General features: G+C 37.8%; 1 non-coding gene across 1 annotated transcript; it reads left to right on the forward strand.

The window, feature by feature from the left end:
- The first annotated feature begins 17,356 nt into the window (after positions 1-17,356).
- Positions 17,357-17,463, forward strand: LOC122422968. Its single transcript, XR_006264052.1, has one exon. It is a non-coding gene; the product is annotated as a U6 spliceosomal RNA (small nuclear RNA).
- The last annotated feature ends 10,283 nt before the right edge of the window (positions 17,464-27,746 follow it).

The following is a 27,746-nucleotide window of genomic DNA, read 5'->3' on the forward strand; positions in this document are numbered from 1 at the left end:
AGACTTGTGCTCTTTTCATTATTCATTATTTCATTCCTTTAGGAAAGTTGCTATGATATAAAAACAATAACATTATTATTATCAAAACTAACAAACAATGTGTATCCAGATATTTTTCTAAATGTTTAAATGTGTTAATTCATGCAATCTTCACAAAACCCCTGTAATAAGTGCTAAAATTTCCACACTATAGATGTGAGGAAACCAAGACAGACAGAATGGTTATTTTTTTTTTTCCACAAGAGCAAAATTGAATGGCAGAAACAGCTATTTTGTTACATATCAAAGAGGCTGTGAAGATTTTAGAGCAGGAACAATCATGATTCAAGCAGCCCACTAAGAATATTAAACTTATGCTGATACCAGATGGTACAGAGGGAAGAAAGTCAAGAGGAGAAGTATTGTCAACAAGAAAACTTCAGGGCCTTGTCTCTTGTGCTCACAACTTGCAAGGAATAATATTTTCCTTCCTGTTGCTTGAGGCAAATTCCATGAAGCACTGTCACCATTATTTACTGGATGGTGCTCTCTGAAAGATCAAAGACTCAGGGATGCCCCGTCTGCAGGAAGCACTATGGCAAGGTCTACTGTCTTCTCAGAGGAAGTGGAGGCCTGACACTTGCTAGTCTCAAGGAAATGCCTGACAGAGCCTCAGCCAGGCCTCTCGGGTGAGCCTAAAATGACCCAGTGTTTTGCCTTCCTTGGCTTACTTGAGGAAGCTTTTATTCCATACTTGCTCAATGAAGAGTTAATTTGATGCAGAAGAAAGACCTGGGTAAATTTCTTGCTTGAACCAACTGCAGCAAAGAAGACACATGTCATTTGCAGAGCCATACAATTCATCTCTAAAATCTTGTGATGCCTATTGTTCCAATTTTGGCAAAAGAAACACTAAAAATGGCAGTGTTGATGGTCATATTCAATATATTTCCAAATCAGGGTTTGAAGGCAGTTTTACTGATTTATGACTCAAGAATCATTTCATAGCACACTTATGAGAAAAAGATTAACAAGCCTATTTTATGAAGTAAAGAATCTGACTATAATTTTTGTTCCTAACTCTTTAAAAGTTTTTTTTTCTTTTTCTGTTGAAAAGGAAATAAAAGAGAAAAAAAAAAATCCCTACCTGCTTTTCTGTCTACTCTGATTGGAATGAAAGTGAAATTTACTTTAGGAATAATTTCTTCTTGCCTGAATGTGAGGAAATGAAGGATTGAAAAGGAAAGGAAAGTTTTTTTTTTTTTTGAAAGGAAAGTTTTAAGGGCATTTATATAAGGGAGCAGCAGGCATTCTGGGCAGAGGAAACACTAACAAAGGCATTGGCCCCATGTGTTTATGAAGGGACAGGATTTCCTTCAGCCTGTTAGGCAGTTAGAATAGGAAAAAGGAGCCCAGAATGGCGGTGGCTAAAAGACAAGGAAGGGAAAAGCCCGCGAAAATAGAACAAAGGAAGGTCCAAGGACCAGAGTGAGGACCTCGGGTAGAACAAACAGCACTCCTGGCTGGCCCAGTTTACATAGGGCAGGCCCAGGGGGAGGAAAAAATATATTGAAAAAGGAGCCAAAGGGCCAGGACTCTGTCTCTTCTCTCCGCGTCGTTTGGGTCGGCATGCTCTCACGCCTCAGGGATGTATTTCCCTTTTATTTTCTAAATAAAACTGAGCTGTAACACGAAGCTGTAACACTGATCTGTCTGAGAGCTATAACACGGTCTGTCTGAGAGCTGGAACATGTTCTGTCCGAGGGCTTTAACATCCGTGGCTTCAAATTTTTGTGGTGATGAGACAGAACCAAGGAAATTACACTCTTCCCTAACAAGACCACATTGTGATCTGGACAGAAAACACGTATTGACCAGTTCCTATGTACCAAGCATTTTCCTGTGCAGAGAGAATACAGAAGCTAGTGGACAGAATGTAGTCTACCCCATCAAAGAGTTTATATCCTATCGATGCTTTCGGTAGATAGATACAGGCAATTTCAAAAAAATGATACATTCAATTTAAAAAGTATAATAAAATAGAGAGACACTGAGGTGGCTCCTTCAAAGTGTGTGGCCAGTGGATATTGCAAGAAGCAATGCCATGGGGAAGCTGGACTGTGATGGAGCCAAGAACTGGATACAAACCAGGCTTTCTCCCCCTCAGGCTAGTTGGCTAACAATGTTGGTTCAAAATGGGCCAAACAATTTTGTCAGAATTCAGCTTCAGATTCTATGGTCTGTGAGTTCAAGCCCCAGATATGACCTTGTGATGATACTAGGGTATCAGTGTCAGAAATCAGAGGACTGGGACATTGGTTTGACAACTTTATGAATCATTTATGGATCTTGATCTCTTGGGCAGTCTTACCCAATCATCCAGCTTTAAATACAATGTATATGGTGAAAATTCCATATTTTATCTCCAACTTGGCCTCTCAAATCAGATTACTAATTGTCTGTCATGCCTACTACTTCTAAAATTGAAATGCTGATATCTACTGTCCCCCCTAAACCAGTTCTTTATTTCTTGGCTCTAAGTAAATGGAAACTCCATTATTTTTGTTCCTCAAGCAATGAACAAGCAGAATCAGCAGCAACAATGCAACAACAAAACCCAGGCCTCATCTTCACCTCTTTCTCTCTCTTACAACTTATATCCAATCATTCAATCAACATTTTTCACTCAACGATCAAAATATAAACCTGGATCTGATAGCTGCACCTTCTCACTCACTCCACTGCCATCATCTTGGCTGTATCTTGCAGAGATCATTCCCTTAGAGCTGTCTGGTCTTCAGGCATCAGTTCCTGCCCCAACTACTGTCTTTTCCTAACACAGCCACTAGAAAGTCTCCATTGGCATTGGGATTTCCTGGGTTGTCATTCCCTAGGTATGTACATGGCTATTCCCTCATTTCCTTTGGTTCTCTACTCAGTAATCAGCTCCCCAGTAAGGCCCTCCTTGGCCACTTATTTAAAATCTCAGTCTCCCCCAATATTTTATAGCATGCTATTTATAATGATTTAGTATGGCTTTATGTTTTACTTCTAACCCATCTACTCCAACAAAATGAAAGCTCCATGAGAACAAAAGTGTTTCTGTCTTTGGCTCACTGTTGTTCAAAAAGTTCTTAGAAAGGCATCAAGTATACAATAGTTGCTTAATAAATATTTGCTAAATGAATAAAAATTGAGTGAATATGTGGTTATAACTAAGAAAAATATAATAGAAAACATAGTCCAGTAAGTATGATTATTCAGTTTCTATTTGATACCTATTATTCCCTGGAGACACAATCTCTAATTTAAAAAAATGTAACTGCTTCATCCTGTATTACTAGCTTTCTGTCCACTTGGACTCAGGGGCTGGTCTCTACACAGGTCTCATATCCACCAAGCATCTTATTATGTGGTTCCATTAATGGAAAGAATATAGCTAGGATTTTATTTTACACAAAGGTGAGAAAATTCAAAGTGATAGTTGCCATACCAACTACAACTTGCCCCTGAGCTCATATGAATTTTTGCTATTACTTATGTCTGCTCTTAACTTTTATGCCTTAAAACACATAAAGGCAATTTGTCTGCCTTACTACTGCTGTGGGATTTGTCTACAATTTATGCTTCAGGGCTCACCACAGGACTGTGGCATAACAGAGCACTCAAAACTCCTCTCTTTCTTTGGCACTGAGCAATAGGATGCATTTGCTTTACTACTGAAGTCAACCCATAAAGGAGAGCATGCACTTTTTAAACTTGCTATTCCACATTGGGGGAGGGACAAAAACTAGAATACGTGTACACTCTGCATCAGCCTCAGTTCTCTTTAAACCCTAGGCATCAATAAAGTGCCTTCTCCTGACATAGGCAATGCCCAATTTTATCAATCTCACAGACTCCAGGCACAAAGCTTCCTCCTTAATCTTTCAATTCATATGAAAATTAGAGCCATACAAATTTGTCTGTCTCAGTGAGATTACTTCTTGTCTAGAGCTGTCTCTGAGAAGAAATAAGGGAATTAAAGTAGCTGGGATGTCACTTTTGAGGACCTTCACAGAATGAATATTTAATGGCAACAATATTTCATAACATTAATTCGTTCTGCCACCACTATGGAAACTAATAAGTTCCTAAATGTAGCGTCTGAGACTTTGTGTGCTGCTATTATATCAAATCTGTGTATGTTGTATCTGTAAGATCATATCCTAATTAGATCAAAGTAAAAGATAAGCTAGGTCAACTTCGCCAAGGTCTGTGGCAGCCAGGCAAGCAAATGGATGCCAAGAAAGAAACAGGCATTAGCAAACTACAAACACTGGGCCCAGCAAACTGTCAGCAGATCCACCTGGATGAGTAATAACATATAAAGAGTCGTTTTCTTGATTTTATACTAATATCCAATCTAATTGTTTGAAAAAAATGTGTTTTTGTGCATGCGGGCGTACATGCATGCTAAGTCGCTTACGTCATGTCTGACTCTTTACAACCCTCTGGACACATGATTCCAAAACAAAAGAATATGAAAAGGTATAAATGACAAGCTTCCTTCCCATTCTAGTTAAATTTCTGCCCAGTTCTGCCTCCAGTCTCCAACCGAAGGCCTGGAATAGGGAATCACTCTTACTCTGTCATACACCCTTCCAGAGTGATATTACACCTGTATAGGTAAATACAGAAAGTGGATTTTGCTTCTCTTTTGAAATCAGAAGAAAACAAGGTAAAGACTGCTAATAGATGTGTGTGTGTGTGTGTGTGTGTGTGTGTGTGTGTGTGTGTGTGTTTAGTCGTGTTTGACTCTCTGTGACCCCATGGACTGTAGCCTATAAGGCTCCTCTGTCTATGGAATTTTCCAGGCAAGAATACTGGATTTGGGGGTGGGAAAGCATTTCCTACTCCAGGGCATCTTTCCCACCCAGGGCTAGAATCTGCATCTCTTCTGTCTCCTGCATTGGCAGACAGGTTCTTTACCACTCGTGCCACCTAGGAAGACCTGCAAATAGATTTGAAGCACAGCTAAAATTTGCTTACAATTTCCTTAGGATAATTGGTTACATCTCACAAACCTCCTTCCCTAGTCTCCTTCTGAATGGATTATGACATATCACCTTTTTCTTAAAGTGTGGCAATTATGTATTGTCAACCACATTTTTAGTCTGAAGTGTAAAAACTATTTAACATTATATTAAATTAATAGAAAATACATTTAATGATATCTCCTTTTTCTAATCACAGAAAAATTAAGAATTATAGTGAATATTCTATTAAATGTTGTGGTATAGATTAGCTTAAATACATAAATTGCTTTCCTATATGCAATGGTTTTTATACTGTGGTTTAGCTGGTTAGTAAGAAATATAGCTATCTTTAATTTATAAATTAAAATGAGCATATCACTATATAATAATGTAAAATGAAGCTAATTCTATAGGAATTATGTTCACCTTACATATACAATGATATACATAGCAACCTCATAGTTAATTCTAAGTTATAATGTCTTACATATTTTAGTTTTAATACAGAATTCAAATTCCAGGACAATAATAATAATATGCTTTCTTTAGTGTGTCTATTTTAAGGGGCATGTGCAGTTTGAGATATTCCTCTCTCAGTGATAATTTTTAAATAAATAACAACTCTGTAAAGCAGACTGTTTCAGTGGTAGAATGATTAAATTTGAAGGGAGGAAAAATTATTTTATATATAGTTCTGCCACTTTCTAACAGAGTGTGACTTTCAGCAAGTTAGTTGATCTTCTGTTATTCTGAAAGGGTTTTGCCTGCTCCAAAACTTTAATTTCTGTATGGGAATTAGATATGAAAGAAAAATGATAGAGGGGAAAAAAGGAAATTATAGCAAAGTGACTAAAACTGAAGAGAAAAATAATGAAATGAGACAGGTCAGAAAAAGTACAGAAACTGTAATTTATGAGGATAAGTATTTATATTGAATCTTTCAGACTTAATGTTTATCTGTTTCTTCTGTCCCTCCTATAAAAATAAGCCACAAGAGAATTCTCTCAGTTTCCTTTGCACAAAATTGAGGAAGTGGTTGGTTGTGCTAGAGGGACAAGATGAGGGGAAGAGATTTATATGAGAAAACCCTACCCTCAGTGTGATGGTAATTGAAAGTGGGGCCTTAGGAGGTAATTAGGGTTTTAGATGAATTCACATGGTAGGATCCTCATGCAGAGATTATGCTCTTCTACGAAGAGACACGAGAGACCTTGCTCATACTCTGCTTTCTCACACTCTCTTTCTTCATGCTTGCACAAAGAAAAGATCACATGAGCAGACAGTGAGAAGGTGGCTTTTTGCAACCCAAGGGGAGAGCTTCCACCAGAAACTGACGGTGGTGGCATCTTGATCTCCAATTTCCCAATTTCAGAACTGTGAGAAAATAAACTTACATTGTTTAACCTACCTTGCCTATGACATTTTGTTATGGTAGCCTAAGATGGCAAATACACTTGAACTTCTATAGTACTCTGTATTTTTAAATATATTCAATATCACATTAGAATCTCATAAAAATCCTGTGAGAAAAGGTATTTTACCCCTAAGTGTAAAGAAAATTAAATGCACCATATCTGGCCACCTAGAAACTGACTTAATATTAAGGGATTTAATACCATATAGGGCTTCCCTCATTAGCTCAGTTGGTAAAGAATCTGTCTGCAATGCAGGAGACCCCAGTTTGATTCCTGGATCAGGAAGATCCGCTGGAGAAGGATCTTATAAATGTTTAATGTATAAATATGCATAATATGTATAAATGTGTTGTACATTTGCATAAATGTATATGTACATATGTAAATGTATATGTACATATGTATAAAAGTAATATGTATAAATAATATATATAAATACCATATAAATGTTTAAAATGGAGTTCATGTAAACACTATTTTGAAGAAATTACCTTAGTATTCTGGGTTACACTTTCCTTGTATCCACATAATCTTAGTGTCAATCAAAATAAGCCAAAATTCCATTTATCTTTAACAGAAGCATAATCTCCCTCACCTTCCAGACTGTGGACATCTGTTGTCATTAGTGATAAGAAATGCTCCTACGTTCTCTTATCTATTATGTTAACAGCTTGACAGGTCAAGTTCTAGTCTTTGTAAAGCATCTAAGATGCTGATCACATAATGGATTCTCAGGTTTATCATACGCAGGACCAACTTACAAAGTATAGGAGAATGGAGCAAGTCCAGAAGTTTCTCCAAGTTTCTAGTAAGAGCAAAAGAACGACACAGTGAAATGTATAATCCATTCAAACTCTGAGCCATTGCTAACAAAGGGATAAATATGAGCTTGCAACCTCAAAGATGTCACTTTCCAATCCTGTAAATTATTTTATTTTTCAGTTTCTTTGCCTACAGAACTATCATGTATAATGTTATGTATGTATCATGTATAATGTATGTATCATGTATAATCTATTTTAATGAATAGATCAAATTTGTATATTAAATTGACTTTTTTAAAAAGGCTTATAAAAAGAATAATAATAATTTTGTCTAAAGAAAAAACAACATTCAACATAAAAATTGGCAAAGATCATAAAAGGACGGGGCAGAAATGAACATCTCCCATAATTTCAACCTAGAGATAAATAATATTAACATTTTAGGTGTAATATTACTATTTTCTATATAATACATTACTTATAAATTTATCTACATATATACTTATACAAGTAAGTTTTATATATACCATCATCCCAGCTACCTCCATCCTTCCTGCAGCTTGTATAAGAAGACAAAGGGAAAGAGAGGGAAAGTGAGAGTCATCAAGAGTGTGACATTCTAATGGAAGCTGTCTGGGATGAGGACAAGAAGGGGACATGACAATTTAGCTAGCCAGTTAGACTTCTGTTCAGTTTGAGCATTTGTCCTTCTGCCATAGGCACTTTTTAGAGAGGAAAAAGAAATTGCTGAGAGGCCCATGAAGTAGCTTCCATGCCCACCATTTGGTCTAACAAGAATACATAAACTTCTCCTGAGCAAAGCAGTACTGTGGAAGATTACTGGGATGAGCAATCTTGCTAGAATGCCATCTGAGGCAGCTGCCCCTTGGCTAAGGGAAAACCAGTAACAAGGAGCTATGTAGATATAACTGGGAGCAAGTTGTAGAACAGGGGGCCAAGCCAGATGTCCTGAAAAAGAGGAAGTGAAGAGAGAGTTGGGAAAGATTGAAGGCAGGAGGTGAAGGGGACGACAGGGGATGAGATGGTTGGATGGCATCACTGACTAGGTGGACATGAGGTTGAGCAAGCTCCAGGAGTTGATGATGGACAGGGAAGCCTAGAGTGCTACAGTCCATGGGGTCGCAAAGAGTCGGACACAACTGATGACTGATCTGAACTGAAGAGAGAGTGGTTGACTCAGGACATCTTCCAAAACCCACAGGTGTGTCCTTCAAGAAAACGAGCAGGTGATCACAAGTGTTACTGGTCATCCCAAGCCACTGTTAGCTAGTAAAGCAACAACAACCAATTGGAAGGAATTCAGATCATAACCAGCTAACAGACATGTTTCTTGTTCCTCTACCCTGCTTACATGTCTCCAACCCTAGAACCAGAAATGATCAAGAAGGGGATGTCCCAAGGCTAACACAAAATAGTTCTTCCTCTCCAGGGATGCAATAGGAACAAAAATGATAACGGAGACACATGTTTTTCTCCATTCTGCTCTGAGGACAGGCTGTGCAAAATTTGATTTAATTATTGAGATATATTTTATGGTCTAGTATAAAATCTAACTAGGTAACCTCTCATGTGGTCTTCAAAGTATTAGTGAAGGTTGCTAAGCCATGTCCAACTCTGTGTAGACATAGTCCATGTCCATGGACTGCATAGTCCATGGAATTCTCCAGGCCAGAATACTGGAGTGGGCAGCCTTTCCCTTCTTCAGAGGATCTTCCCAACCCAGGGAACGAACATAGGTCTCCCACATTGCAAGCGGATTCTTTACCAGCTGAGTCACAAGGGAAACCCCACTGCAAGTAGAAAGGATCTACTAACAGGGGCTTTCAACCTTCAGTTCAGTTCAATTCAGTCGCTCAGTTGTGTCTGACTCTTTGCAATCCCATGGACTGGAGCATGCCAGACCTCCCTGTCCATCACCAACTCCCAGGGCATACCAAAGCTCACGTCAATTGAGTCAGTGATGCCATCCAACCATCTCATCCTCTGTCATCCCCTTCTCCTTCTGCCTTCCAAATTTCCCAGCATCAGGGTCTTTTCAAATGAATCAGTTCTCGCATCAGGTGGCCAAAGAATTGGAGTTTCAGCTTCAACATCAGTCCTTCCAGTGAACACCCAGGACTGATCTCCTTTAGGATGGACTGGTTGGATCTCCTTGCAGTCCAAGGGACTCTCAAGAGTCTCCTCCAACACCACAGTTCGAAAGCATCAATTCTTCAATGCTCAGCTTTTTTAATGGCTCAAATCTGACATCCATACATGACTACCAGAAAAACTATAGCTTTAACTAGATGCACCTTTATTAGCAAAGTAATGCCTCTGCTTTTTAATATGCTATCTAGGTTGGTCATAACTTTTCTTCCAAGGAGTAAGTGACTTTAATCTCATGGCTGCAGTCATCATCTGCAGTGACTTTGGAGCCCAAAAAATAAAGTCTGCCACTGTTTCCTCTGTTTGCCCATCTATTTGCCATGAAGTGATGAGACCAGAAGCCATGATCTTAGTTTTCTGAATGTTGAGCTTTAAGCCAACTTTTTCACTCCTCTCTTTCACTTTCATCAAGAAGCTCTTTAGTTCTTCTTCACTTTCTGCCATAAGGGTAGTGTCATCTGCATATCTGAGGCTATTGATATTTCTCCCAGCAATCTTGATTCCAGCTTGTGATTCATCCAGCCCAGCGTTTCTCATGATGTACTCTACATATAAGTTAAATAAGCAGAGTGACAATATATACAGCCTTGACATACTCCTTTCCCTATTTGGAACCTTTCTGTTGTTCCATGTCCAGTTCTAACTGTTGCTTCCTGGCCTGCATACAGATTTATCAAGAGGCAGGTCAGGTGGTCTGGTATTCCCATCTCTTTCAGAATTTGCCACAGTTTGCTGTGATCCACACAGTCAAAGGCTTTGGAATAGTCAATAAAGCAGAAATATATGTTTCTCTGGAACTCTCTTGTTTTTTTGTTGATCCAGTGGGTGTTGGCCATTTGATCTCTGATTCCTCTGCCTTTTCTAAAACCAGCTTGAACATCTGGAAGTTCATGGTTCACAAATTGTTGAAGCCTGGCTTGGAGAATTTTGAGCATTATTTTATTAGCCTATGAGATGAGTGCAATTGTGTGGTAGTTTGAGCATTCTTTGGCATTGCCTTTCTTTGGGATTGGAATGAAATTTCATTTCATGGAAACTTCAATTCATTGGAATTCAATTCTAATTTTCAAACTGAATTCCAAAATACAGTCCTGTGGCCACTGCTGAGTTTTCCAAATTTGCTGGCATATTGAGTGCAGCACTTTCACAGCATCACCTTTTAGGATTTGAAATAGCTCAACTGTAATTCCATCACCTCTGCTAGGTTTGTTCATAGTGATGCTTCCTAAGGCCCACTTGGCTTTGCATTCCAGGATGTCTGGCTCTAGGTGAGTGATCACACCATCATGATTATCTGGGTCATGGAGATCTTTTTTGTATAGTTCTTCTGTGTATTCTTGCCACCTCTTCTTAATATCTTCTGCTTCTGTTAGGTTCATACCATTTCTGCCCTTTATTGAGCCCATCTTTGCATGACATGTTTCCTTGGTATCTAATTTTCTTGAAGAGATCCCTGCTGCTGCTGTTGCTAAGTCACTTCAGTCCTGTCCGACTCTGTGGGACCCCATAGATGGCAGCCCACTAGGCTCCCCCATCCCTGGGATTCTCCAGGCAAGAATACCAGAGTGGGTGAAGAGATCCCTAGTCTTCCCTATTCAATTGTTTTCTTCTATTTCTGTGTACTGATCACTGAGGAAGACTTTCTTGTCTCTCCTTGCTGTTCTTTGGAACTCTGCATTCAAATGGGTATATCTTTCCTTTTCTGCTTTGTTTTTCACTCTTCTTCTTTTCATAGCTCTTTGCAAGCCCTCCTCTGACAGCAATTTTGCTTTTTTGCATTTCTTTTTCTTGGGAATGGTCTTGATCCCTGTCTCCTGTGCAATGTCGTGAACCTCCTTCCATTGTTCTTAAGGCACTCTGTCTGTCAGATCTAGCCCCTTGAATCTATTTCTCACCTTCACTGTATAATTGTAAGGAATTTGATTTAGGTCATACCTGAATGGTCTAGTGGTTTTCCCTACTTTCTTCAATTTAAGTCTGAATTTGGCAATAAGGAGTTCACGATCTGAGCCACAGTCAGCTCCTGGTCTTGTTTTTGCTGACTGTATAGAGCTTCTCCATCTTTGACTGCAAAGAATATAATCAATCTGATTTCAGTGTTGACCATCTGGCGATGCCCATGTGTAGAGTCTTCTCATGTTGTTGGAAGAGGGTGTTTGCTATGACTAGTGCATTCTCTTGGCAAAACTCTACTAGCCTTTGCCCTGCTTCATTCTGTACTCCAAGGCCAAATTTGCCTGTTACTCCAGGTCTTTCTTGACTTCCTACTTTTGCATTCCAGTCCCCTATAATGATAAGGACATCTTTTTTTGGTGTTAGTTCTAGAAGGTCTTGTAGGATCTTCATAGAACCATTCAACTTCAGCTTCTTCAGCATTACTGCTCAGGGCATAGACTTGGATTACTGTGATATTGAATGGTTTGCCTTGGAAATGAACAGAGATCATTCTGTCGTTTTTGAGATTGCATCCATGTACTGCAATTTGGACTCTTTCGTTGACTATGATGGCTACTCCATTTCTAAGGGATTCTTTCCCACAGTAGCAGTTATGATGGTCATCTGAGTTAAATTCACCCATTCCAGTCCATTTTAGTTAGCTGATTCCTAGAATGTCAACATTCACTCTTTCCATCTCCTGTTTGACCACTTCCAATTTGCCATGATTCATGGACCTAACATTGCAGGTTCCTATGCAATATTGCTCTTTTCAGCATCGGACCTTGCTTCCATCACCAGTCACATCCACAGCTGAGTACTGTTTTTGCTTTGTGTCCATCTCTTCATTCTCTCTGCAGTTATCTCTCCACTGATCTCCAGTAGCATATTGGGCACCTACCGACCTGGGGAGTTCATCTTTCAGTGTCCTATCTTTTTGCCTTTTCATACTGTTCATGGGATTCTCAAGGCAAGAATACTGAAGTGGTTTGCCATTCCCTTCTCCAGTGGACCACGTTTTGTCAGAACTCTCCACCATGACCTGTCTGTATGGGGTAGCCCTACATGGCATAGCTCATAGTTCATTGAGTTGGACAAGGCTGTGGTCCACATGACTAGATTGGTTAGTTTTCTGTGACTGTGGTTAGTTTTCAGTCTGTCTGCCCTCTGATGGAGAAGGATAAGAGGCTTATGGAAGCTCCCTGATGGAAGAGACTATCTGAGGGGAAACTGGTCTCTCAACCTTGGCTACAGAGAAATCCTGAGGACCTTTGAAATTTCTCCACATCCAGACTACACTCACACTAGTCAAATCACCTCTGAGAGTGGGACTGAGCAGCAGGGTTTTTAAAACTCCTGGGTATTTCCAGTGAAAACCAGTGACCTAGGAGTCATCATCAGTAGGGGCAGAAGGGACATAAAGGGATGTGTGTCAGAAAAGTAAACTCTGTTATTCAATTTTAAATCAATAAGTGAAATACATATAAATGTATATATTATTTCATATACATATGTGCTGTGCTAAGCCACTTCAGTCACGTCTGACTCGTTGCAACCCTATGGACTGTAGCCCACCAGGCTCCTCTGTCCATGGCATTCTCTAGGCAAGAATACTAGAGTGGGTTGCCATGCCCTCTTCCAGGGGATCTTCCAGACCCAGGGATTGAACCCAGGTTTCTTACATCTCCTCCACTGGCAGGTGGGTTCTCTACCGCTAGTACCACCTGGGAATCTCTTGCATACATAGAGTTTTTATAAACAGATGTGGAAAGTGAGTACTGATGAAAATCTTCCTGACCCACAGGTACTAGCATGAGTTCCTTCTACAAAACTCCAGCCTGACAGGGACAAAACACTCACCACCTAGCCTACTCCCTCTTAGGCAGCCCCAATTGTTTGAAATTTCCTCCCATATTGAGATGAAATCTAACTTCATGGAACCTCACCTATAGGTTCTTTGGAGCTGCTGAGAATAAATTTAGTCTCTTTTCAACATTATTTTTCTTCAGTTAGTGGAAGACAGCTATCAATTGGGCAAGAGGTTTAAAAATATCTTATTAGTAAATGAGTTGGCTAAGGTTCTTTTCTGCAGTTATTGTGTATAATGTTCTAAAAATGTCAGTTAAGTCATCTGATGATTTTTTTTCATTTTTTCTATACCTTTACATTTGCTAATCACAATGTGGATATGATGATTTTTCTCTTTAATGATTTCAGATTTTGCATCATGCATTTTGAATCTTTACTAATAGGAGCGTACATGTTTGAGATTGCTATATCTTGCTGATGGATATTTTCATTATTATAAAATCCCTCTTGATCCTTGATAATATTCTTTGCCTTAAAATTTGTTTGATATATCTTTTTATCATTTTATTCTCTACCTACTTGTATCTTTAAAGTACACCATCTGTATATAGTTGAGTCTTGATTTGTTCCTTATTTATTAACTATTTGATTTTAAATTAATTTGATTATTCATGTGGCTAGATTTAATTGTATGATTCTGTTTATTTTCTATTTGTCCTGTCATTATTTTACCCACATTTTAAAGGATACTTTTCTAGGTATTTAATTCTGCATTTTAACCCACTTACTACCTCAGCAATTTAAAGATATTTTTCAGTATCTTCTGAATTCAGTTGTTTCTTATAATGGGTTAAGTGTTCTTTTTGTGGTATTTGCTTTGTGTGTAATATGCTTTTTATTCTAGGTGCTCATAACATTTTTCTCTTAATCTTGGTTTTTTACCTTTCACTATAATGTGCTTAGGTGTGATTTTCTTTGTAGTTATCCTACTTGAGATACCTGAACTTAAAGAAAATGTATGTTGAATTTTGATTTCAAATTTGAAAATGTTTTAGCAATTATGTCTTCAAAATTTTTGTACCCACTATCATCCACTTGTTCTTCTGAAACTCCTCTAATTCTGGGAACCCAACTATAAATAGTTAGGTGGTTGATATTGTCCCACAAGTTACTGATCCTATGTGCATTTATTTTCAGGTTTTTTTTCCCTCTCTGATTCTCAGACTAGATAATTTCTATTGAGTTGTTTTCCAGCTCACTATTTCTTCTGCAGTCTCCAGCCTGCAAAACCCATTGAGAGAATTTACTATCTGAGATATTGTACTTTTCTATTATAGAATTTTCATCTGATTCTTTATAGTTTGCATTTCTCTACTGATATTGCCCATCATCTGACTCCTAATGTTTCTATTCTTCCTTAAGTCATTGAACATATTTTTAGTAGTCATTTTAAAGTGCTTATATTTTAATTCCAATAATTACCTGGCAGGCTACAGTCCACGGTGTTGCAAAGAGTCAGACACGACTGAAGCAGCTTAGCATGCAATTATATCTTCCTGGAATCTGTTAACTTTTTCATTTTCACCATTAATCCTACTTTTTATGCTTTTGTGTATATCTAATTATTATTGATTGTATGTTAAACATTGTGATTGATATGTGGTTCATTGTCAGGATTGTGTTTTGTTTTGTCAGGTAATTATATTGCTGGTAGATCCTGCAGGCCTCCTTACTTTTTATCTGTATGTGCTAATTTATGTTTGCTTTTCCCTTAGACCAAGGGTGCAGCCTTACTTTATAACATTAGTCTGCAAAGTATCTCCTTCCTGACTGGCTAGACCTACAGCATCTCCCAGTTTTGAATGACTTTGTGTTATCTGTATTCAGCTCTCAACTTAAGAGCAGATGCTCTCTTTTAGACCTAATGGAATCTTTCTCTAAATCCAGACTTTAGCCAGGGACTTACAGAAATTCCTCACATAATTTCTTGGACTTTCTATCTGCATTCTCCTTTTCTCCAGAGCCTTGTTTCAAATATACAAACTGGTTCAGAAACCCTGAAATCTCATCTCTGTTTTCTCAATTCATGAACACTGACTTCTGCTAAGCCTCCACTTCCATGTGTGATGATCAGTACCTTCCTTCAGGTGGACAATGATTGTTTCTTCTTATGTGCTTCTGTTCTTTTTCAAGAACCACAGTCCTACACTGCCTGTTGTCCAATACCTAAAAAACTTGCATCCATTTTGATCTGCCTTATGGCTGGCAAGAAGTTTGATACTAGGCGCTCCATCATGGCCCTCCATCATGGTCAGAACCAAGGCCCAGTCACTGAAATTTAAAATTTAATGTGTGGGCTTAAACATCAGATGAATTTACCTGGAGAGGACTAATTAACTTGTCAGATATATGTAAAAAGTACAGCTAAAATTTAAAAATTCTAAGCATAAAACACAAGGAGATAAAAAATGAAAAAAAAACTTTGACAAACATGGGACATAGAATTAGAATATCTGAGCTATTTAAATAGATTTACCAAGGAAGTGAATACATGGATAATTCTGAAGTTTTTTTTTTTTTTACAATTCATGAAAGACATCATCAAATTTAGCAATCTCCCTGAATCCCCCCTAGAGACTAGGGTGAAAGATCCACACATATATTCATGGCAATGAAACTTTCTCTAAAATGACATATATGAGGAAATTTCTAAAATATACTTCTAATAGCCTAAGTTAAAACAAATAGCAGTCCTTAGAAAATAGTTAAATTAAATGATAATGAAAACATGACCTGTACAACCATATGCAACTTTGTGTGGGTGCTAAGTCATTTTAGTCATGTCTGACTCTTTGTGACCCTATGGACTGTAGCCCACCAGGCTCCTCTGTCCAAGGGATTCCCCAGGCAAGAATACTGGAGTGGGTTGCCATGCCCTTCTCCAGGGGATCTTCCCAACCCAGGAATCAAACCTACATCTCTTATATCTCCTGCATTGGAGGCAGATTCTTTACCACTTGCTCCACCTGGGAAGACATATGCAAATTTCATTATATGCAACTTTAATGAAGTAGTAAATAGAACGATTTAGACCATAAATTATTTTTAAAAGGAAGGAGACAATAATTAATAATCTAGGCACCCATGTCAGATTCAATCAGTATCATATATATATATATATATATATATATATATATGTTTACTTAGTATTCACCATCCCCATGTATACTGAGTTTCTTATTATATATAGTTATCACTCTGTTTCCTTCCCAAAGTCTTTTATGGGCTGCTTAGAGCATGTATGGAATAGGCTGGACATACTGGAGAGATGATATTCTCAGGAGTAGCCTTCAGTCAGTGATTTTACCTATATGTACTCCTTTGTACATATAGTCCCCCAGCTATTTGGGAGGCACAGTCCTGAGATATGTTTGAAAATAAATTTGAAATGTTAGACAATTGGAAAAATTTTAAGAAGACTTCAAAACACCAAAACTCAATAAATTGATACAGCCAGTATGGAAAACAGTGACTATAGCCCACCAGGCTCCTCTGTCCATGGTATTTCCCAGGCAGTAATACATGCCCTTCTCCAGGGGATCTTCCCAACCTGTGGTTTGAATCTGGGTCTCCTGCATTGCATGTGAATTCTTTACCATCTGAGCCAAGAGGGGAGCCCAAAAGAGTATGGAGGTTCCTTGACAACCTAAAAACAGAACTACCATATGACCCAGAAATCCCACTACTGGGCACATGCCCTGAGAAAACCATAATTCAAAAAGATCCTTGCACCTCAATGTTCCCTACAGCACTATTTACAATAGCTAGGACATGGATTGATGCTTTTGAACTGTGGTATTGGAGAAGACCCTTGAGAGTCCCTTGGGCTGCAAGGAGACCAAACCAGTCAATCCTAAATGAAATCAGTCCTGCATATTCATTGGAAGGACTGATGCTGAAGCTGAAACTCCAATACTTTGGACACCTGATGCAAAGAACTGACTCATTTGAAAAGACCCTGATTCTGGGACAGATTGAAGTCAGAAGGAGAAGGAGACGACAGAGGATGAGATGGTTGGATGGCATCACCGACTTGATGGACATGAGCCTTAGCAAGCTCCAGGAGTTGGTGATGGACAGGGAGTCCTGATGTGGTGCAGTCCATGGGGTTGCAAAGAGTCAGACACAATTGAGCAGCTGAACTGAACTGAGAGCATGAAAACAAACTCAATGAACATCAACAGATGAATCGATAAAGAAGATGTGGGTGCTCGCTTCGGCAGCACATATACTAAAATTGGAACGATACAGAGAAGATTAGCATGGCCCCTGCGCATGGATGACACGCAAATTCGTGAAGCGTTCCATATTTTTAACAAAAAAAAAAAAAAGAAAAGAAGATGTGGTACATGCATACAATGGAATATTACTCAGCCATAAAAACAAACAAAACTGGGTTGTTTGCAGAGATGTAGATAAACCTACAGTCTGTCATACAGAGTGAAGTAGGTCAAAAAAAGAAATACAAATACCATATATTAACAGATATATGTGGAATCTATAAAAATAGTACAGATGAACCAATTTGCAGTGTAGGAATAGAGATGCAGACTTAGAGAACAGATATGTGGACATGGGGGAGAGCACATGGGATGGAGTGGGTCATTGAGATATATAAACTACCATGTATAAAATAGGTAGCTTGTAGAAATCTGCTATATAGCACAAGGAACTCAACTCAGTGCTCTGTGGTGACCTACCTAGGTGGGATGAGGGTGGGTGGGACAGAGATCCAAGAGGGAAGGGATATATGTGTACATGCAACTAATTTACTTTGTTGTATACAGAACCTGGGCTTCTGAAGTGGCACTAGTGGTAAAGAACCTGCCTGCCAATGCAGGAGATATAAGAGGTGTGGGTTTGGTCCCTGAGTTGGGAAGATCCCCTGGAGGAGGGCATGGCAACTCACTCTAGTATCCTTACCTGGAAAATCCCATGGACAGAGGAGTCTGGCAGGCTACAGTCCGTAGGGTCGCACAGAGTTGGACACAACTGAAGCATTTTAGCATGCACACACATAGCAGAAGCTAACACAACACTGTAAGGCAACTATATCCAATAACATTTTAATAAGAAATAAAATATCTGACTAGATAAAAGCTCATAAACTTAAAAAATAGTTAAAATATAATTCACTCTTCCATCCATACATAAAAATCTACATATTCTTATAGGTTTTATATTTAAGAACTAGTAATTCCATTCTTATATAAATTCTTTAAAGTGGTTGTGCTCATGCTCCATCATATTCAATTCTTTGGGACCCTTTGGAATATAGCCCACCAGGCTCTTTTGTCCATGAGATTTTTCAGGCAAGAACATTGGCATGAGTCGCCATTTCCTCCTCCAGGGAATCTTCCCAACCCAGGAATCAAGACCCAGTCTCCTGTGTCTTCTGCATTGCAAGAGGATTCTTTACTCTCTGGCCCATCAGGCAAGCCCCATATATACTGTTTAAAAAGATGCAATTAAGAGAATAAGATTCTGAATCATTCCATAAGCCTAGTATAATCAATGAAGAACATCAGGAGTAAAAAGAATTTCAAATTATAGAATCATAGTTTAAAATTCTAAACAAATATTCATAAGCAAGCTAGGGTTTCCTTAAAAATGCAAGTTAAGTTTAATATTAGAAAATGTAAGCCTATACACTGCAAAGATTAACACCCAGTCACTGCTATTAGAGAAAGTCTGTGCACAGCAACAAAGACCCATCACAGCCAAAAAATAAAATAAATAAATCTTGAAAATACAAAATGTATTTATTCAATACATAACATTCACGAATAAGAAAGACTAATATTAATGGATACAGAAAAGATATTTAAAAATTCAGCATCTATTTCTACTAATTAAGAGAAACGTTAGTATAAGAGAATTTCTATAACATGATAAACATAATGCTGGGCAAGTAAAGCAACTTGCTGAATGAAATATTTAGTGTCCAGTTTAAATATATGGAAGATAATGCTTTGCATTTAGTATTTAGCAAAAAATAGCTACTCATTTGAAAAATAATCCCCTAGTTCATCATGTTCATTTTTTATTGTGAAAATGGAAGTTATTGGAAACAGAATTTTTTTAAAAAGCACTTGTGATTGCAAGGTGCTAGATACATTGATGCTTATTATATTATTTTTAAAATTTATAACCATTAATATGACTGAAACATTGCCTAGTAAAAGGCCAATTTTATTTTGGTTTCTTTGACTTTGTGGGTGATTATGTTTTAAGACTGATTTTACTCCTTTAGTAATAAGAGCCTTTTAAATATAACACATCAATTTTTGTTTCAATTTTTTCCAATATTTTTCACAGTTGATTGCTTGCCTATTAATTTTGTATACAGGTTTTGATGTTGTAATTTTGGCATGGAGAATTTATTTTTTAAACCTTAGTAAACATTTCTTATCTCCCTTAAGAATTTCTTTTATTTTTTATTATAGTAGGTAAATATTATCTGCCTAGATGGCAAGACCCTATTTATCTGTCTGCTGCCTCCATCCTCCAGCTACTGTAAGTTTTAATGGTTCATGGCTCACAGCTGCCCTTCTTCCCAAGAGAATTGCTCTCAGCTGATTGGGAGCTGTTTTACCTGGAAGATCACAACCCTCTGGGGTGGGGGTGGTAGGATAGTCAATGACTGACTCAGAGAGGAATACAAAAGCTGGTCCCTTGGCTTCAAGATGAAAGAAAGTTCCCCATTGTATTCAGTTGGAGCTGGATGGACTCCAGCTGAAAATACATTTCTTATTTCTTCTTATCTTGCATCTTCTGTCTTCCCTCATTCATTCATTCATGGTAGCACATTCTCAACAAATTACATGCAAATAGCAGTCTAAAGCTCTACCTCTAGGGAATCTGAATAAAATAACCATTATGGCTTCCATATCTCATATTATGAATTTATCCACATTTACTTTTAGGTTTTTTTTTTTTACTTTATATTGTACAACACATTGTTGTGTCTGTTACTGATAGTCTCTTGTGTTCTTTCTTCCAAAATATCTTGGTTATTGATCAAATTATTAATATAACTACAAAGTATTATTATAACTATCCATTGCCATGGCAACATATGAATAATATGAATAATTTCACCTGAAACATACTTAAAAAACAGAAGGGCTAAATTATAAGACTGCTCTAACACCTAAAGCACAAACAACAAAATAAAAAATAAACAAGTGGGACAACATCAAACTAAAAACTTCTGCACAAGTAAATAAATGTTCAGCAAAATAAAAAGGCAATTTATGGAAGAGAGAATATTTGCAAACCACACATATATGATAAGGGGTTAATTTCCAAAATATGTAAGGAATTTACACAACTCAGTAGCCAAAAATATCCAAACAATCCAATTACAAAGTAGGCAAAGTGAATAGATATTTTCCAAAAGAAGATACTCAAATGACCAACAGATACACAACAAGAAAGGTGCTTGCACCAGTAATTATCAAGGAAAGGCAAATGAGAAGCACAATGAGATATCACCTCAGACCTTTTAGAAAGGCTGTCATCAAAAAGACAAGAGAAAACAAGTGCTGGTGAATATGTGGAGGAAAGCAAACCCTTATACACTGTTGGTGGGAATATAAAGTGGTTCAGCCACTACTGGTTCAAAACTACAAAAAACTTCTTTAAAAAATTAAAAATAGAACTACCACATGATCTAGCAATTCTGCATATATATCCAAAGGAAATGAAATCTGTATCCTAAAGAGATACCTGCACCTCCTCTGTTCATTGCAGCATTATTCACAATATCAATGTTGATATAGATATATCATTTAGCTTAAAAAAAGAAGGAACTCTTGCTATTTGCAACAACATGAATGGAACTTGAAAGCATTAAGTGAAATTTGTCAGAGAAAGACAAATACTGTATGATCTTACTTACATATAGAATTTTAAAAAAACTCATAGAGAACAGATTGGTTGCTGCCAGAGGCAGGGGGTAAGTAATAGGGGAATTGGTGAAGGAGTCAAAAAAGTACAAATGTTCATTTATAAGTTCTGGGGATTTAATATACAGCATAGTATCTATAATTCACAATACTGCACTAATATTTAAAAGTTGCTAAGAGAGTAAATCTCAAAAATTCTCATCACAAGAAAAAAATTCAATTATGTGAGCTGATGGATGTTAACTAAAAATATTGTGGTGATCATTTCTCAATATATAAATATATCAAATCATTTTGTTGTACACCTCAAATTTATACAGCATTATATGTCAGTAATATGCCAATAAAGTAAAAAAAAGAAAATGGAAAGCACAAAATAGGTATTGAGATTGAGATTTTTATCAAATCTTTGTAATGTAGATGCTCCAAAAAAACAACTAAGCTAGCTTAGAGGAAACAGAAATTTACTAGCCAATAAAACCCAAGAAAGAACTAAACATACAAATACAAAAAAAAAAAAATATGCAGATAGTTCTTATATGACACTTAAACTAAATGTACATTAAAGATGGTAAGGCAGAGTTTATTTAGGACCATCACAATAGGTATGGGGACCATTGCAATGGTATTTATCAGTGGAGGAGATACACTGAGTTCATGTCTGAATATAGCACACGCAAGTGGGAATGTCATCAAGACCTCATAGGTCCTCAAGACCTATGAGGATTCTGACAGGCAAACTCGGGTTATCAGACATCACCGGGGGAACTGTGCAGGATGAGGAACCTGATCAGACTTTGAGGGTGATCTGATATCAAAGGTGTGGCTGAAGTCGGCGTGAAAGTGAAAGTGAAACCTGCTCAGTCACATCTGACTCTTTGCAACCCCATGGACTGCACAATCCACAGAATTCTCCAGGCCAGAATGCTGGAGTGTGTAACTGTTCCCTTCTCCAGGGGATCTTCCCAACCCAGGGATCGAACCCAGGTCTCCTGCTTTTCAGGTGGATTCTTTACCAGCTGAGCCACCAGGGAAACCCGGGGTTGGGGTAAGATTACACTGACTTTGCAGGGTTCTTGCTAAAACTAGATTTATAAGGAAGTGCACAAATGAGCCTAGGAGGTGTTTCAGGAGCCTGATGAGAATTTGGTTAAGCAAGGAATCTCTTTCACACTAATTAGAATATCATTCACCAAAGGGCTCACCTCCCCATCTCTTCCATCAGCATCTCTTTATTGTCTGTTTTGTTTCTCTGCAGCCTGGTTTTCTCACATGACATGAACATCCCACATCCTGTTTTCCAGCCACCAGGGAAACACTGATACTCTTCATCAGATTCTGTATATATATATATATGTGTGTGTGTATGTATATGTATATATATATATGTATGTATATATATGTATATATATATAAAAACTCATAAGGACATTTGTTTGGCTTAAGATGGATCAGATTTATGCCTCTGAACCAAACAAATATATCCAGAAATGCCAACTTCTATGGTTTTACAGGTGCAAGAACAGTTAAGGAGGTGAAGGGGTAGCATGTGTCTATTGACTAGAGCTGACATAGGTATTCGATGTTCTCTGTTGTGAGTTCTCTCTCATATGAGTAATTTCCCTACAGCCTTCATCTTTATCTTGTGTGCAACTGACCAGCGTATCTTCTGAAATCCCTAATTAATTTACTTGTGGTTTGAACCAGATGTTTTCTGTAGGAGCTATCTGGAAGCAATAACATGGCACAAGAACCCAAAACTGATGACCCAGTGCTTAACAGAAGGAAGAATGTACCAATTCTAAATACTGATCAGTACTTACATCTTTATCTTTTACAATAGTCTCATTAAAATATGATTTAAAAACACATATCTTTGACTTTCTGAAGTTTAGTCAGTTCTCTGATGTTAAAAAAAAAAAGCACACTCAGAATGCAATTATTTTGTCACATTCTTCATACTGTCCATTTATATTTGAGTCCTGGGCAAAGGTACTGTGTATCTAGACTTCCAGAAAGTTCTTTAATTCCTGAAAACTTGGGATTGAAAAGTTACAGGATACAAAGTAAAAATTTGTTGAAATGTCTTCATTAAGTTTAAATTAAACAGAAAAAGTGTAAGTGTTGATTAGATATAAAGACCTAAATCAGTTGAGTCTGAGACTGTGAAATAGACTCCCTAGGGCAGCCTCTCAAAGATCTTCCAAAACTACCCATGCAAAAAGTCTTTTAGGCAAAGACTACAGGTTTCCTTCATTACCTAACAATGTTGGAAAAGCAGAGCATGTGAATCAGAAATGAAATTTCAAAACTATATGGCATTATGATCCTGAGTTACTATTCTCATCTAAGTAAATTTTCTAGTCCTTGACATAGAAATGTCTTTGTAAACTTGGCTGAGAATCCAAAATGCAGTACTTGGATGCAATCTCAAAAACAACAGAATGATCTCTGTTCATTTCCAAGGTAAACCATTCAATATCACAGTAATCCAAGTCTATGCCCTGAGCAGTAATGCTGAAGAAGATGAAGTTGAATGCTTCTATGAAGACCTATAAGATCTTCTAGAACTAACACCAAAAAAAGATGTCCTTTTCATTATAGAGGACTGGAAAGCAAAAGTAGGAAGTCAAGAAACCCCTGGAGTAGCAGGCAATTTTGGCCTTGGAGTACAGAATGAAGCAGGGCAGAAGCTAATAGTTCTGCCAAGAGAACGAACTGGTCATAGCAAACACCCTCTTCCAACAACACAAGAGAAGACTACACATAGACATCACCAAATGGTCAACACCGAAATCAGATTGATTATATTCTTTGCAGCCAAAGATGGAGAAGCTGTATACAGTCAGCAAAAACAAGACTGGGAGTTGACTGTGGCTCAGATCATGAACTCCTTATTGCCAAATTCAGACTTAAATTGAAGAAAGTAGGAAAAACCACAAGCACATTCAGGTATGACCCAAATCAAATCGCTTACATATACAATGAAAGTGAGAAATAGATTCAAGGGACTAGATCTGATAGACAGAGTGCTTGAAGAATTATAGACAGAGGTGCGTGACTATACAAGAGACAGAGATCTAGACCAACCCCAAGAAAAAGAAATGCAAAAAAGCAAAATGGCTATCTAAGAAGGGCTTGCAAAGAGCTGTGAAAAGAAGAGAAGCCAAAAGCAAAGGAGAAAAGCAAATATATACCCATTTGAATGGAGAGTTCCAAAGAATAGCAAGGAGAGACAAGAAAGCCTTCCTCAGTGATCAGTTCAAAGAAATAGAGGAAAACAACAGAATGGGAAAGTCTAGAGTTTTCTTCAAGAAAATTAGAGATACCAAGGGAACATGTCATACAAAGATGGGCTCAATAAAGGACAGAAATGGCATGGACCTAATAGAAGCAGAAGACATTAAGAAGAGGTGGCAAGAATACACAGAAGAACTACACAAAAAAGATCTTCATGACCCAGATTATCATGATGGTGTGATCACTCATCTAAAGCAGACATCCTTGAATGCAAAGTCAAGTGGGCCTTAGGAAGCATCACCACAAACAAAGGTAGTGGAGGTGATGGAATTCCAGTTGAGCTATTTCAAATCCTAAAAGATGACGTTGTGAAAGTGCTGCACTCAATATGCCAGCAAATTTGGAAAACTCAGCAGTGGCCACAGGACTGGAAAAGGTTAGTTTTCATTCCCATCCCAAAGAAAGACAATGCCAAAGAATGCTCAAACTATCACACAATTACACTCGTCTCACATGCTAGCAAAGTGATGCTCAACATTCTCCAAACCAGGCTTCAATAGTACATGAACCAGGAACTTCCAGATGTTCAAGGTAGATTTAGAAAAGGCAGAGGAACCAGAGATCAAATTTCTAAAACATTCGTTGGATCTTTGAAAAAGCAGGAGAGCTCCAGAAAAACATGTACTTCTGCTTTATTGACTATGCCAAAGCCTTTAACTGTGTGGATCACAACAAACTGTGGCAAATTCTTAAAGAGGTGGGAATACTGTACCACCTGACCCGCCTCTTGAGAAATCTGTATGCAAGTCAGGAATCAACAGTTAGAACTGGACATGAAGTAACAGACTGGTTCCAAATCAGGAAAGGAGTATGTCAAGCCTGTAATTGTCAGCCTGTTTATTTAACTTATAAGCAGAGTACATCATGAGAAACGCTGGGCTAGATAAAGCACAAGTTGGAATCAAGATTGCCAGGAGAAATATAAATAACCTCAGATATGCAGTTGACACCACCCTTACGGCAGAAAGTGAAGAACTAAAGAGCCTCTTGATGAAAGTGAAAGAGGAGAGTGAAAAAGTTGGCTTAAAACTCAACATTCAGAAAACTAAGATCATGGCATCCATTCCCATCACTTCATGACAAATGGAAACAGTGACAGACTTTATTTTGGGGGGGCTCCAAAATCACTGCAAATGGTGACTACAGCAAGGAAATTAAAAGACACTTACTCCTTGGAAGAAAAGTTATGACAAACCTAGACAGCATATTAAAAAGCAAAGACATTACTTTGCCAACAAAGGTTTGTCTAGTCAAAGCTGTGATTTTTCCAGTAGTCATGTATGGATGTGAGAATTGGACTATAAAGAAAGCTGAGCCCCAAAGAATTGATGCTTTGGAACTGTGGTGTTGGAGAAGACTCTTGAGAGTCCCTTAGACAGCAAAGAGATCAAACTGGTCCATCCTAAATGAAATCAGTCCTGAATATTCATTGGAAGGACTGATGCTGAAGCTGAAACTCCAGTACTTTGGCCACCTGATGCGATAAACTGACTCATTTGAAAAGACCCTGTTGCTGGGATAGATTGAACACGGGAGGAGAAGGGGGTGACAGAGGATGAGATTGTTCAATGGCATCACCAACTTGATGGGCCTGAGTTTGAGTAAACTCCAGGAGTCAGTGACGGACAGGGAGGCCCGGCATGCTACAGTCCATGGGGTCTCAAATAGTCAGACACAACTGAGTGACTGAACTGAATTGAAACTTAGCTGCGTTGCCACTTCTCTGCTAGCTCTTCCCAGGCTGAGCAAGCATGTGAAAAACGAAGACTTGGCTGGGAAATGCTTCCTAAGCAAATGTCCAGTGGCTTAAAATTAGGCCACATTCAGAATTCTAGACAAATTGCATGACCTCTTAACAACTGTTTAAAAAGTCAAGCTATTCCCTGCCTTTCTCTAACAATAGATACCCATGGACTGTCTGCTCTTTTAGCTGCAGTTTGTAGAATTTTTATCCTTAGATTTTCCTTTGCCCATGGTATCTCACAATTTTCTGAACACTCAAAATAGTTTATAGACTCTGGTCACAGATGTCTCCTTATTTGTTTTCTGGCTTAATCTATTTAGACTTAAGGCTCCTATGTTTCTCTGAAGTGAAGTGAAAGTTGCTCAGTTGTATCCAACTCTTTGCAAGCCCAGGGACTGTAGCCTGCCAGTCTCCTCTGTCCATGAAATTCTCCAGCTAAGAATACTGGAGTGGGTAGCCTTTCCCTTCTCCAGGGGATCTTCCCAACTCAGGGATCGAACACTGGTCTCCTGCATTGCAGGTGGATTCTTTACCATCTGAGACACTAGGAAAGTGCCCTATGTTTTTCTCCCATTGGGTAATTGAATACATTTTATTCACTATCTCTCCTGGATCACAAAACTTTTGACTCGTGTTAATTTCTTGACTCATTTACTAGATTTACTGTAACATCCCACTTATGTTGATTTCTGGGTTCACATACATGTTTGTGGGTTCTCCCCTGTCCACCCCCATGACCTCTGTCTTTTTCTCACTCTTTGTTTCAGAGTTATTTTAATCACATCTTCATGTAGATTATATAATGGGCCAACTGGAAAAAATGTAAAAAGTGGCTAATGGAAGAATTAACAACTATTTACTGATAACTTACATATCTCTGCATTTCACCACCTAACAGGTACATATTTCAGATCACACAACATGAAGAAACTGTTAAAGGCCCTTGGGCTAAGAATGCTGCAATGATAGAGTTGTTTTGTTGGTGTGAAGAAAATAAGTTGTTAACACGAAGCTAGTGACCACAGAAAATAAGCAACAATTTCCCTTGGTAGTTTCTGATAAATTTTCTTAAAAGAAAGTACTAATACAGGGCCAAATTACATCATCTGTAAATATATTAGGCTGTGGCCACAGGAAGTTTGTTTTAACAGACAATATATTAAAACTGGGCTAAAGGGGAGATCCTAGTAGGGAGTAGAAAATGAGACTATTTCCAAATTTATGCTTGGGAGTATAGTTTTGCCCTCCTAAACATAAAAAGAAAACTAGAGAGACTCTTTGGGAGAAACTATTTACATAACATTTAATTCTAGGAAGCACACTCTCACACCATATTATATCTAACCTCTAGAACATAAGGAACAACTAAAACAAACTGTGAATACAGTTCCAGTTAGCCAACAGCATAACTTCCTTTGTCTCTGGTATAAAATAATGCCCAAACTCAGGTCCTAAATATGATGAACTATTTCTCCTGTCCAGTAAATCTCTATACCACTATATAAATGGCTTTTAAACATTAACTATAAAAGTAATATTTTCATTAAATTTATAAAGTAATTGAATTTTATAGATTTCAAATAATTCTACTTTTAAAATTTTAAATAAGATCTTTCTTATTGTAAAAGCTATGTATATTCACT

Source organism: Cervus canadensis, chromosome 20, assembly GCF_019320065.1.
Source record: "Cervus canadensis isolate Bull #8, Minnesota chromosome 20, ASM1932006v1, whole genome shotgun sequence".
Classification (NCBI taxonomy): Eukaryota; Metazoa; Chordata; class Mammalia; order Artiodactyla; family Cervidae; genus Cervus; species Cervus canadensis.